Below are 14,128 nucleotides of genomic sequence, written 5' to 3'. Positions count from 1 at the left end.
GGGTCCTACCCCGTGTTCCGGGGAGGTTAGTGTCCAGCATCCTGTGACGTCATGGCAGGAAGTGCACAGGGTCCCGCCCCTTATGCAGGGAGTCTGGTGTCCAGGGTCCTGTGACGTCACGCAGGAAGTGAGTGGCGTCCTGCCCCCTGTGCAGGGAGGGCTGTGTCGGGGCCGTGTGACGAAGCAGGGAGGCTGACTGGCGCAGTAGGGTAACAGAGATCCCCTTAGCGTGCTCACTTCCTGTTCTGGAGCCTTCTTTTGTCCTGCAGTCCTTGAAGCCCGAGGGGTGGGATAGTAATCAAGACTCTAAGGGCACGTGGCAGAGCCAACCAAAATCAGCTTAAGTGACAAGAGGTGCCTTGGAAGGCGGATGGTGAGCGCTGGAACCAGCATTTCCAGAAGAATAGGGCTGATGCCCCAGGTCTGCCACTCTCCCCCTTTCCCTCCTTCTCAGCAGCCCTGACTTCTCTCTGGTGGTGGACTCTCATCCCAAGACAGGAGCATGGCTACATATGTCCCACAGCTCATTGTCTCAGACACTCTAGGCTTTTCTCCATTGACATCTGTGAGAAAACCCCAAAGGAAGGACTCTGGTTGGCTCACCTGGGTCATGCCCGACCAGGACTGATACCTGTCCCCGGGCTCACAGTGGGGTGGGTGGTCTGCCCAGGCCACTGCTCTTGTGTAAACAGGTGTGGGGTCCCAGGGGAGTGGACCAGGGTAAAAGAGAACAACCATGCCTCCTAAAACCTGGTAATGGCTCTAAAGATGGCTGGCCTACCAGGGGTCTCTTAGAGTTCTGGTTTTTTTATTGCTGAAATGGGGAACTTTTGCAGATTTTTGCTTAGGTATTCTTCCTGGTGGATGTAGTGGAACCCTTCTACCTGTGGGAGTGATCATGAAGGATGCTGCAAATATCTGCAATGTCCCTCAGGCATGTTAACGTGGCTTGGGTTTGCGGGTGATGTGGTGGGTTTCATGTCCCACTTGAGCTAATTAATGGACTGATGACATATAGACCAGTGGTGTGGACTTCTGCTGTTCAGGTCCTTGAGCCAGCAGTCCCCGCATGAGACAGTGGAAACAAAACACAAATGGACAGCGGCACCTCGAGTGACAGAATTGTGACCCACCGTCCAGGGCCACCGTCCGAGTGGTTAAGCAGCAGTTGCTACAACAATCAGCCCCAAATGACCTGCATTTGATCAGTAATTGACAATTTTCTTAATTTTTGTCCCACTTCCTACCTATGCCACTGGGAGAAGGCAGCTCCGGGCATTTCCCTGTGAGGGGCTGGGGAGCAAACCTGGGGAGAACCACCTGGGGCAGGCGTGTCCTCAACACTCACTTAAAACAACATAAATTTAGGGGCACCTGGGTGGCTCAGTCGGTTGAGCATCCGACTTCGGTTCAGGTCACGATCTCATGGTTCGTGAGTTCGAGGCCCATGTCGGGCTCTATGCTGACGGTTCAGAGCCTGGAGCCTGTTTCAGATATGTGTCTCCCTCTCTCTCTGCCCCTCCCTTGCTTGTGCTCTTTCTCTCTCTCTCAAAAATAAAAACATTAAGAAAGAAACATAAATTTATCATCTTAATAGTCCCAGAGGACAGAGTCCACACTGGGTGGACGGCAGCGATGTGTGACTTCCAAGGGCTCTCTAGACTTTCTTCCTCTGCCTCTTCCAGTGCCCAGAAGGCACTACGTTCCTTGGCTGTGGTTGGTCTTCTCCATCTTCAAAGCCTGTCCTCTCTCTGGTTCTCCCTGTGCTGGTTATATAGACATTTGAGATTTCATGGGGTTCTCTGTGAGCATTAATTTTAGGTGCCAACTTGGCTGACCACATGGCCTAGACATGTGACCAAATATTCTGGATGTTTCCATGAAGGGCTTCTTGATGAGATTTACTTTCAGACTGTTGGACTTTGGGTAAAGCCGACTGTTCTCCATAATGGGGGTGAGCCTCATTCCATCAGTTGAAGGCCTGATTAGAGCAAAAACACTAATCCCTCCCGTGCAGGAGGGACTTCTCCCAGCAGATGGCCTTCAGACCTGGACTGCAGTGTCCGCTCTTTCGTGGGCTCCAGCCTGCCCTGCCGTTTGAGACTCGTCGGCTTCCACAATCATGTGAGCCAATTCCTGAAAATAAATCTTTTCTCTCTGCATCCACACTGCCTCCTGGCTCTGTTTCCCTGGAGAGTCCTCATTCGGGCCCCCATGGACAATCCAGGATAAACCCTCCCTCTAAATTCAGGTGGCTGGCAATCTGAATTCCACCTACAACCGCAGTTACCGCGACCATATTAAGTCAGAAAACTCGCAGGCTCTGGAGATTGCAGGCCTGGGTGTGCAGACCACCGTCCCGCAGACAACAATGTCTTTTGCCCACTTCTGACTTAGTGTGGAATTTTGAGAGTTCATTATATATTTATTCTTACTAGGTACGAGTACCTATTAGAGCTTCCATTTGCAAACAGTCTCTCGCGGTCAGCAGCCCACCTTTCATCTTCTTTACAAGGTGTTCTGCGGAACAACAGTTGTTTTTGGTTTTGCTGAATCCAACGTGTAGAGGCTGCTTTCAGGCAACGAGCTTGGGCAGTGGAAGTCTGAGTCAGGGGCCTACAGTGACCGCCAGGCTGAAATCAAGAGGCCCAGTAAGTGACCCACCCTGAAGTGCCATCGGCCCCAGCGGACCAATGGACTGCCTACAACCAGGCCTGACTCCTAAGATTACCAAAACAGGGAAAATTCCTCCGTCCGCATGCTTCCTCACTGCATCCTGTAACCACAGCGCCTCACCACTGCCTCCTGGCGGACAGTCTCTCTGCTGTCCTGCGACCCCCCCCCCCCCAACCCCGCCCCCAATGTATTCAACAAACCTCTGTCTCTTTGTTCTGTCCTGGGGGGTGAGTTCTTTCACCGCCTGAGGCCCGGACCCACCCAATCAGAATGTGCCACACAGTGTAGTCATGTTTTCCATAGTTGTCCTGTCTTTTCCCTAAGCCCTTGGTCTGGAAGATTTCTCTTATCTTCTAAAAGTTTTATACTTTATAGCTTATAATTATCATGTATAACCCACATAGATTTATGATAATATTGTCTATACTTGCAGAAAAATTTTGCTGGGATTTCAATGAGAATTTTGTTAAACCTTTAGATCGGTTTGGAAGGAATTGTCAAAAATGTTTTCCTGCGTGAATTGATACGATCATAGATTCCTTCTTCGTTTGTCCACCAATATGGTCAGTGACAGCGGGGAATTTCTACTGTTTTACCTTTTTCTCCTCCGCTGATCCTTTTCTGTCTTCTCTTGCTATTGAACCCATCTTGTGAGATTTTTAACTCTTCAGACATTTAGCGGATATTTAGTTCTAAAATATCTGCTTGGTTCTTTACATTCTCTGTGTGTTTGCTGAAAGCTTTTGTATCTTTGTGGAGACTTTCTATTTTTCACTTGTGCCGAGCATGTTTGTAAAGTCTCGGGGAGGCATTTGTATGATCAGTGCATTAAAATCCTCAGCAGTTACTTCAGACACCTGTCCCGTCCCGGTGCGATGACTGGGCTTTGACTGACATCCAGCCGGTGCATGCATCGCCGTATAAGACTCGGGTCATTTAGACCTTGTTCTCCGTAGGCAGGCGTCTGACACTGCCCTGGAGCCATCGTTACTGTCGATGGGGTGGGGTCTGGCTGCCGTGCTCAGCCTGCTGCACCGGTGTCCCCAACAGTGAGTTGGCGCCTTTTAACAGCTCAGTGAGGGTGCAAGGCTAGGTTACCCACGCAACTTTGGCTGGTGGGCTGGAGACAGGGAACATTTTTTTCTGTGGTGTCTGGCTGGGGTAGAGGCGTTGTACTGTGGAAATGTCATCTGTCTCGTGAGGCTGACCCTGCGTCCCTGTCATTTGGCTGGAGGGAGCAGTCTGGGTCTGTGGGTATTTCTGTATTGCCAGCATCTCCAGCTGGACCCTACTGGGATTCATGAGGCAATCTGAGAACCCAGGGGACCCATTGCCATGCTGTCCCTCGGGTCCTGAGGCCCCTTGTCCTCGGCCATCTCTGCGTCTCCTGGAGAATTCTCACGTTTGTTTTACAAGTAACATCAACAGACTTCATTGTGCTTAGTGACAAGACCAGGGGATGGGTTTTCCTGGTAGAGGTCCACACGTGCTTTCCTAGAAATCACCAGGGGGTTCGTGTGCAGCGTGGCCAAGCTTTGGAGAGGTGGTGCACACTGGGAACTAGGCTGACTCAGCTCCCATCTTGGCCGCTTACTAGCTGGTGACCTCAGAGAAGTCACACCGAGCCTCGGCTTCCGAGCCATCCCACGAGGACAGGTGTTCCCATGGGTCATTTATTTCCCCCTCTTGCCACGTAGCCCCTACTCGCTGGGCTGTGTTGGGGCCCCCGGGGTCATCTCTGCCTCACCTGGCTGTGCCCTTGCCAGTCCCTCCTTCAGTGGCTCTCCTCCTCACCGACGTCTTGTCTTGGGGGCTCTGCTGTTGGCCTGTCTCGTGACTGCACGGCTTCTGACATGGTTCCGTGGTCCCAGGAGAGACTCCACGCTGGCCAGCTCTAGGCGGGGTGGGGGGGGGCTGGCAGCATTTGGGGGTTCAGGTACCGAAGAGGCACCTTTGGCCACAGAATAAACCACTGGCCTCACCAGCTCATGGTCCTGCCCAGCATGACAGCTTGAAGGGCTGGGGTCCGTGGGGCAGAGAGCCAAGGGGCCAGGGACAGAGCTGTGACCAGCACCGCTGTTCTGGTTTCCAGGTCCACGGAACAAATCTCTGCTCCTGGAAAACCGGAGAGGGGAAAAATGGGATGTTTCCATTGACTGGGAGGCCCTAGGGGTAGCAGGCGCAGGTGATAGTCTGTCTGCACGTCGCCAGACGCCCCAGTTAAAGATCCTTTCGAAGATCGTTCAGAGTTGTTTTCACTTATGAAAATATCCCGTAGACCCATAATTTGGCAGTATACATATAATCAATTGTTTCAAAACCAGAAGTGATGCTGGCTATTATAATGTAAACTGTTTGCTAAATGAAGAATTACAGGAATCTAATTGGAGAAGTATACAAACAGTGGTTAATATGCTGCTTCTCGCAAAGACATATTACAACTTATAATCTTCCTTTATGGGTGTATGTTGTCAGCGCCTAATCAGGCGTGCGGGTGTATTCAGGTGTTACAACGTTCTATTAGCGGGGACGCCGCACTGTTATTTGCTGAGCTGTTTGTGTTACATTGTTGCTGGCTCTCTGAGCTCCCTTTCCCTGCTCCTCTCTCTCTGGTCTCTGCAATCTGTATAATTGTCTTCTTACTTTTGTCTTCAGAGCGCTTAAAATAGAGTCCTGGGAACAATTAACTGTGTCAGAACCACAGAGTTCTGGTGCCCTGCAGATGAATGGTAGGGACCTGTGCTCATGAGGTGCAGCCGTGTGGTATGCCAGTGACCCTTCCTGCCTGGGCTGCCAACCCGTCCGAGGCCGCATCAGGGTGGGCTCAGTCCCTGGGGGCGCCCACTTGACCTCAATGGGCCCCGATGACAGCTCTGTGTCCTGAGGTCCCTCTACAGGGAATCCCAAGGTGGGGGGGGGGGTGCTGCAAAAGTGAAATGCCAGGGGTGACACCGCCTCTTCTGTGGGAGTAGCGGGGAAAGGTTTGCCCACGTGAGGAAGCCCCTCCATTAATTCATTTGTTCGTTGGTTCGGCTTCCTCGTCTCCTCCCGGAGCGTGTCTTCTGTCGGCCTCAAAGAGAGGCCGAGACCGGCTCCATGAGAGCAAAGACCGATATGTCTGCTGAGACCAGCTTCCATGGTTTCAGTCTCTGTTGGGTTCAGTCAGTCTCCTGAATTCAGATAAGGAACCTGATGTTGCGTTGGGGTAGAGTTTTGTCAAAATGGAATATGATAGACCAGATGCGGTGTTGTGTGAGGGTAGCAGAGCTTCATAACTACAGTTGTGCTGGAAACATCTGCCCAGGCCTGTGCCCTCGTATTGCTGAGGAGGGGACCTCTGCTAGCCGAGCTTCAGTGCGGGTCTTTGGTTTCTGTTCACAAGGGCATCAGCCGGAGGGACGAACAGGGAGACAGGGTGGAGAAACGGAGAGGACGTGCCCCAGCCACGCGCGGGGGGAGCATGGGCTTCCTCGGTCACGGCCAAGGGCGGGGGCCACCGCTGCCCCTCCCTGTGGGGCTGAGGGTGACCAGGAATTGAAACAGGAAACCCTGAATGTCTGGATTACCTGACCGTCTTTAAGATTCCAGAACCATGACTTCAACTCAGACCACTCTGCCCACACCCCTGGCCCTCTCAGCCATGAATATTGGCGAGCGTGGAAAGAATCCTGTTCTGATCCTTGATCGTTTCAGTTCCTCGTCGCCGTGGCCAACAGACCCAGGTAACGGCTTCTTCCTGGCGAGCTGCTGAAACGGGGGGCGAAGGAGAGAAAGCTGGGAGAGCCTCACGCGGGCAGCGCTGATCGGGGCGCGCTCTGGGCAGCATACCCCCCGGGGGCCTGCCCCGTGAAAGGGGACCGAGTCGGCTCCTGACAAAGAAGAGAAAATTGGTGTTACACCCCGTAGTTAATGTGACAACATACAGCTAATGAGCACTTAATGACCCCCAGTCTGCTCATTTCTGTCACCCGTTTGAGAATGTTACTTGTTTTATACTTAGCCCTCTGCTGGAGGATTAGCTCCGCGCTCAAGTGAATTAGTCAAGGTTCTTTAAAAATCAGAACAAAAGTGCTAGCAAATGTGTACAGATATGAGGGGCCTGCCTGTGTGTATGCTTGTCTGGATGACATGTAATTAACGTAAAGAAATTTCTGGCTGACTGTGTGAACTGGCAGTGACATTTTACCCACATTTGTTAAGAATGTCACCTTCACCTGGGATGTTATCTTTTCTCCCGAAATCCCTCTGGGAAGGACATCAGAGGCTGTGCTCTCTGCACAGGGACAGAAGGTCGTGTGTAGAGCAGGTCTGAGCATCTGTGGATGCACGCGGTCCCAGCACGGATTCGTTGGTTACACACACACACTCACACCCAGTTTTTCTTTCTTCCATTTGATCTGGTTCCGCTCTCTCCTCTTCTCTCGTGTTCTCTTAGGGACGTGCACCGAGAACTGTGGGCATCCAGAAAAGTGGTAGAATCTGTCAGTTTAAAAAAGTGCAAAGGTCTCTTTTTGTCGTTCTAATGCTCTACAGGTCAGATCAACTTAGCAGAAAAGCTCACTCTCACTGCTGTTACATTTTGCAAATGACTGAAAAATATTATTCTCATTTGCTGACTTTTTGTTTGATTTATTTAAAAATTTTTAATGTTCATTTATTTTTGAGAGATAGGGAGAGACATAGTGCAAGCAGGGGAGGGGCAGAGAGAGAGGGAGACGCAGAATCCAAAGCAGGCTCCAGGCTCCGAGCTGTCAGCACAGAGCCCGACGTGGGGCTCAAACCCAGGAACTGCGAGATCATGACCTGAGCCGAAGTCGGAGGCTTACCTGACTGAGCCCCCCAGGCGCCCCTCATTTGCTGACTTTTTAAAGATGACACCAGAGCCTTGAGACGGGTGCTGGGTCTATCTGCTTTCCCACTGGAATTACATATCTCCAGCACCCACTCAGCCAAGTTTATGCTTCTTTGTAAGAACTCGTGTCTCTTTTAACAATGCAGAATAAGTAACAGCCAACGTGCTTTGGAGCCGGGAAAGCAGGTGGAGGCACAATGGTTCTCTTTTGACTTTCAAGTGTTCAGAATAGAATCCCAGTTCCGCTGCGTTGCCTGGGCTCTGGGGGACCACGGCAGAAATTCAGCTGGGAATCTGCAGTTCACAGAACCAACCATAGATGTCGACACAGTACGCGGCTCCTTAAAACCATAAAGGCACAGATTGTTTTCTTCTTGGCTCAGGTGGCTGAATTTTTACCATTAGAGAGTTCTTCCTTTGCTTAAAATATTATGTAATTGGGGCTTACCATTTAAAAATTCAATACTTTTGGAAGGGATAACATGTTAATAATTTAGCAGCCACTGATACCCAAAAGCTAATTAGTTTAGGAAACGGCTTCACTAGCTGCAGTAAATCATGGTAAGTGACGGCACAGGATCACAGTGACTAGTGCCTACGGGCTGTGCTGTGCTGAGGAGGCCCCAGAGCTCTGGGAGTAGGTGTCCGGAGGGAGGAGGAGCTGGCTCCCTGAAGGTACCCTCCACTCGATTCTAAATGTGTCCGTGGGGCTTTCTTGTAGCCCCCCATTTCGAGAAGGCGGTACCCTGAAAACCCATGTGCACGTGGAATTCTTTGGGAAGCTGAGGGGGGAAGCGAGAAGAGGCAGCGGGGCTGTTTGCAAAGGCCACTTGTCTGTCGATTTGAAATTGAACACTTAGAATTCTGAACTTTCTAATATTGTTATCTAGTAGCTCTGGGAGGTGGATGGGCCAGCCTTGTGAGTCCATTTTAATAGATCCTGTCATCAGCGTCTGCTCATGAAAGTTCTTCGTTACATTAGTGTCCCTGAAACTGGAAGGAGGCTCCTTCTGCAGTCTCCAGGTGGCCCAGAGTTCAATGCAAAGTTGTTTTGCACAAAGACATCTGCAAAAATAATTGGCCTTTCCGTTTTGATTTCCTTTCTATTGATTTATGTTAGGGACATTTAATTCCAAACCTTGGAGATGGCCGACACGGTCATTCGATTGCGGCTTTGTAGTGAAGAAACCATTAAGAAAGTGGAGAGGGAGAGTCATACAATTTCCGCTGGGACGAGGGATCGGGGCTAATTTTATTCTGAGATCAAGCTCGTGCCAGCCCTGAGCAGGTCACAGGCCGACATGTAGAGCCCCTGGTGGTGGGCCCCGCGAGGGAGGATGCCGCACGACCCAGGAAGTAGAGCTGCGCGCTCTGTGGGAGGGGGGTTTGGGTGCTGTCCCGAGACGCGGTCCTTCTCTGTTGCAAGGGGACAGCTCCAAATACTTCCAGGCACACGTCTCCTCAGACTGTCGTTTGAAATAACTGAGTCCAGTTTTTCAAATGAATTTTGATCTTAAAAAAAAGATGCCGGTTCCTGAGCCTTGGCGTCCAGGTGGCCTGGCAATCGGATGACAGACGCTCTGCTTCCCACGAAGCCATTACTGTGTCATTTGGAGGAAGGACACTGATGGGAATAGGAGGCCAGGCCACTTACAAGTTCTCTCTTTGCAAACGGCCAACTGATGCGCTCAGTGGATAGCCCCCACCACCGCCCCCCACCCTGGCAAAGGAAAGAAAAACTTGGCTGAGCATAACCATGCATATATCTATATTAATAAAAACCTAATCTTACAATTTTGTTTTGAACTTGAAGGTTTCAAATTTCATTTCATTTTGAAGGGAGTGAAGCCTCATCAGAGTTTGGTCTTGTTATGGTGTTAGATACATTTCTCTGCTGTGCAAATTTCACGTCAGGACGCCGGGTCGAGGGCGGCAGTTGCTAAAGGGTGTGTGCCACTGGGGGACTGATGGGGCCACCTGCTGTGGATGCCACTCCTTCTAGAAAAGCTCCAGGTCACCGTGCCAGCTTTGGGGAACGGCTCCTTATGCCCCTGGGACCTGAGGTCATCCCACCCTCAGAGAGCCTGCCCCATCCCCAGTGCTCCCCGTTTTGGGGTCCGCTCCCCTCTGGGCACATGCAGAAGACTGAGACAGGAAGAGGGGGCGGGCCGGGAGCCAGGAGGCAGAGGGGGGGGAGGGACCGAGCCAGGAGAGATGGCCACGTGAGGTCTTAGTCACAGCAGTGGCATGGCGGGCTGGCCAAGCCCCAGTGGTAATGCCCCACCCAGACTTTCCTTCCCGCCTTTTCTCCAGCTGCACCTGCACCCCACTTGCACACATCTCCCATCACGTTGACCCCGTAGCACACCTAAGTACGTGCTGCCAAGTAGAACGAGTCAGCTTCAGGAATAACTCCAATGTGACCCCACAGCCCAGGCAAGGGCCTGCACCCCTGCACCCACCCTCACTTTCCTGCAGACACTGCCCCCCTCCTCTGAACCCCACCCCCCAGCACCCCTGCACCTGCCCTCACCTTCCTGTAGACCCTGCTCCCCCTCTGCACCCCACCCCCAGCACCCTGCACCCCTGCACCCGCCCTCACCTTGCTGCAGACCCTGCCCCCCCTTCTGTACCCTACCCCCAGCACCCTGCACATCTGCACCTGCCCTCACCTTCCTGCAGACCCTGCCCCCCCCGTACCCCACCTCCAGCACCCTGCACCCCTGCACCCTCCCTCACCTTCCTGCAGACCCTGCCTCCACTCTGTACCCCACCCCCAGCAACCTGCACCCCTGCACCCTCCCTCACCTTCCTGCAGACCCTGCCCCCCCTCCTCTGTACCCCACCCCCTAGCACCCTGCACCTCTTTTCAAATACTGGCTGTGTCTGTGGGTGTGGAAGAGGTGGGAGCACCATGTTTAGGAGCCGGACCGCCGAGCTCAGGTCGTCTGTGACCTCAGGCAGGAGCTGGGACGCCCGGTGCCTCGGTTTCCCCATCTGTACAGTGGGGCTGCTGATGCTCATACCCCCGGTGGGAATGGGGATTAAAGGAGTGATAAGTGTCCTATGGGTGATGGTGTCTTCGCGTTGGCATAGACATCTCAGCCCTGGAGAGCATTTCCGTGACTTTCTGGTATTTTCTAGCCATTCCATCCCACTCAAATCTAAGTGACAACATCTCTTCTCCTCTTCCCCAGCCACCCTGTTCTTTCCCTCCCGATTTTATTCTGTCTTAGTGCCCACTGATTTGACTTCTGAAAGCGTTTTAAGATTTTCTCTTCTTCTGTCAACAGGGTTTGGGAGTTGCCTCATTGTACCGTTAAGTTCTGATCGCCAGGCAGCATCTACCGGCTCCTCGTGGGCGTCTGAGAGGAGAAGTCAGTGGAAGTTTCCAAGGTGAAGCGTCCTCAAGAAGGGAAGCTATTAAGAATTTCTGAAACAGCTTTGCTCTCCTTTGACTGAAATCAGTGCATGTTTTGAGGGTTAACCAACAAGATTGATGCCTCCTTTCAAAGGGCCGGGTGTCCTTACTGAGCTGTCCTCTGGAGCACCTGACGGATGCAAGCCTCTGGGGTTGGGTCAGTTCTGGAGCCTCTGAGAGCTGCTCGTTCTAAAGCTGCTGCAGCTCATAGTACAAGGCAGGTTCTCGCTGTTTACTGTCTTTGTGCGGTCAGGTCGGAGTCCAAACTTTGATGGCTTTAGTAGCCAGCAGCTTTCCAGGGTGGGCATCAAGAGACTGTAGACAGCCTTCGGGCTTTATCTGAGAGCTATTTACTTACTTGTCGCAGGAAACGTGTGTGTTTTCTGCGGAGAGAGCAGAGAGCTGCCTGCGTGGATGCATCATCTATCAGCCAGCAACTCGAATGTGCTACAGAGCAAGGCCCCCAGGGCTGCCGATTCCACCTCCCTGTTTCACGACAGATAGCACTAACCTCTCTTTACCTGGAACGACTAACCCACATGTGGAGAACAGTATGATGGCTGACTCAATAGAGGAAATGGAAATAGACTGTCAGAAGAGGAAACTGACGTGTTTCCAAGTGTGAATCCCTGGGCACAGGGAAGGGGACAGGCATTTGCCTCCTTGAAAGGAGTCGTTTGAGTTTAAGAGAAAGGGAGCGTGTCCGGCTGGGTGTTGTTGACATCTGATGGCTGATGTTTGAAGCGACGGCTGGTAAGTCTGTTTATACTCACGTTATATCCATAGAGACGGGCCCCTAGGAGCACACGCTGATCCGCAGACGTGTCCTGTCCGTGCGTCGCACACACCAGCCATGGTGCTGTCAGGTGCCTGGGGCACGACCGTCCAGACTGATGAGCAGCTCTTCACAACGATCTGATCAAATAAATGGACAAAGCGAAGGGCCCGCCCTGCCCTGGGAGGCCTCGCACCCCCTCGCGAGAGCCCCAAGTTGTTGCTGATACGGCGGGAGCTTCCCCGACACTGCTGCACATTCCCGAGGTATTTTGCAGCGGCTGTGGGTTTTTGAGCTATTATAATTAATTTTTGAGGAATAATATGTGAGACTTGGGTAACTCAACATGTTTTCTGGATGTGAAGGGACAGGCTGAGGACACAGCAAGGCAACAAGTGCCCGGCAGTCCCACCACCCACGCTTGGGCCCAGACGAGCCACGCGGGTGCCTTCCAACACCGTCAGCATCATTTCCCAGCTGACGCCAAGTGGGGGTCCCGAGGGAGAGCCCCTAGCCAAGCCTATCAGCCCAGCACCATGGAGGTGATCGTACATTGTTGTTTTCAGCCACGAAGTTCGGGCTTTGCTGGGCTGCACTGATGTCTGGGTGTAAGATCCGCGGCATAAACATTATGGTCCATGTGAGGAAGGTGGTGTTTGCAGGGTCTTATTCGCCAGAGTAGAGCTGAACCCTGCTCACACCAGAAGGGCTGCTAGAAACATTCACAACCGCATGCCAGCATTGCAGCCATACAGAACTATGCACAACCACGTGCATCCACAATCACGTGACCATCTGACCACCCACAGCCGTGCACGACCACGTACAGCCATCCAGAGCCTTGCACCAGCACTGCAGCCATACACAACTGGTGGGGACTGAACACGGATCTGGATTGCACACTGCCTGGGAGCCAAGTGCAAGCACGCCATCACACGTGGAAAAGGGAGGCAGCTGCGGACAGTGATGTCTGTAACTGCGGAAGGTGGGTGCTGGCCGGGGCGCTCTGGAGCTCCTCCTTGACGAAGGAAAACACTGAGGCTGCTTTGGCCCTCGCGGCCCATTGCCTCCTGGGCTGTTGGCAGCAGAATGGGGGCCCGGGTGTCACTCCTCCCCTGGACGGTGAGTATCACGGGGCGACCAGGCTGAGTGGGCCAGTCCTGTGGGCCAGGGCCGTATGCAGAGGTGTGGGGTCCACATGTGGGGCACTGGCCATGCCAGGAGAGCAGCCCATCGTGAGAGCCTGCGACCTACTGTCAGGGGCTCTGGGAAGCCGGCAACACCCATTGTGCCCAAGACAAGATGAGCCCCAGGTGCCCTCCGTGGCCAGTGACGGGGACTCAGGTGTGGCTCCTTGGGTCCTGCAGGGTGCGGGGCAGAGTGAGTCGGTTCAGGGGGAAGGTTGTCAGGCTCCCGAGCCCACAGGAGGGGCCTCTGGACCAAGGGAAGGCACAAAAAATCCAGACTTTCCTCCAGTTTGTCCCCATGAGGGGCCAGAGGAGAGCACTGGCCGGTGTCCCAAACGCAGTGACATTTGGAGGACAGAACCAGAAGTAGGACCCTCGTTAGAGAGAAGATACCGAAATCTGGCTTGCCTTGCAGAGGCCACTCAGGCGTGCACTGTTTTGTGAGGACTTTCTTGTTCTCTGCAGACAGAAGTGATGACTCAATTCCTAGTTCATTCAAAACCAAGGCCAGAGGGGCGCGGGGGGGCTCAGTCCGTTAGGCCTCCGACTTCGGCCCGGGTCATGATCGAGGGGATCGAGCCCTGCGTCGAGCTCTGTGCTGACAGCTTGGAGCCTAGAGCCTGCTAGGATTCTGTGTCTCCCTCTCTCTGCTGCTCCCCTGCTCTCTCTCTCTCTCTCTCTCTCTCAGATATAAATAAACACTAGAAAAAACAAAACCAGAGCCATGATGTGTGCATCGTGGTGCACATGTCAGTGAGACAGGTGCACGGGTGTGCCCCCCCCGACCACCATCACAGCCCCTCCTCCCTGCCCACTTGGCGCCTGGATGGCCGTGGCCGGGGAGCCGCACCATCGGGCAGCTCTCAGGCTGGCGAGGACCTTGGCCGCCGGGCATCTCTTTGTCGTTCTCGGGCAGTGCACAGAGATGTGCAGATGCTGCTACTGGAGTCTGCTCACGAGGCGGCGCTCTGGACTCACACCCGGCACAATCGCCGGGGGCCCGACCTCACACACCCCTGCGTTCCATCGGGCGAGAGGGGTGCTGCTCTCAGGGTCCTCAGGAGCCCGCGTCCGTGGGACCCAACCCTCCAGCATGGCGGCCATTTGAAAACCAGGATGATGTGTTTGGGCCATGATTTCCTTGATCCCCTGACCGCCCCAGAATTGCTCCTGGGCGTGGCTCGCTCTCCCATCAGCCGTGTGTGGGGTTAGTGTGT

The 14,128-nt window shown here is 53.3% G+C and overlaps 1 long non-coding RNA gene across 1 annotated transcript; it reads left to right on the top strand.

Annotated features, from left to right (window-relative positions):
- The first annotated feature begins 44 nt into the window (after positions 1 to 44).
- Positions 45 to 13,478, top strand: LOC122215288. Its single transcript, XR_006200316.1, has 3 exons — positions 45 to 127; positions 10,822 to 12,846; positions 13,377 to 13,478. It is a non-coding gene; the product is annotated as an uncharacterized LOC122215288 (long non-coding RNA).
- The last annotated feature ends 650 nt before the right edge of the window (positions 13,479 to 14,128 follow it).

Source organism: Panthera leo, chromosome A1 (assembly GCF_018350215.1).
Source record: "Panthera leo isolate Ple1 chromosome A1, P.leo_Ple1_pat1.1, whole genome shotgun sequence".
In the NCBI taxonomy this organism is placed as follows: domain Eukaryota; kingdom Metazoa; phylum Chordata; class Mammalia; order Carnivora; family Felidae; genus Panthera; species Panthera leo.
The sequence above is the reverse complement of the archived record's forward strand: the minus strand, read 5'-3'. Positions and strand labels throughout refer to the sequence as shown.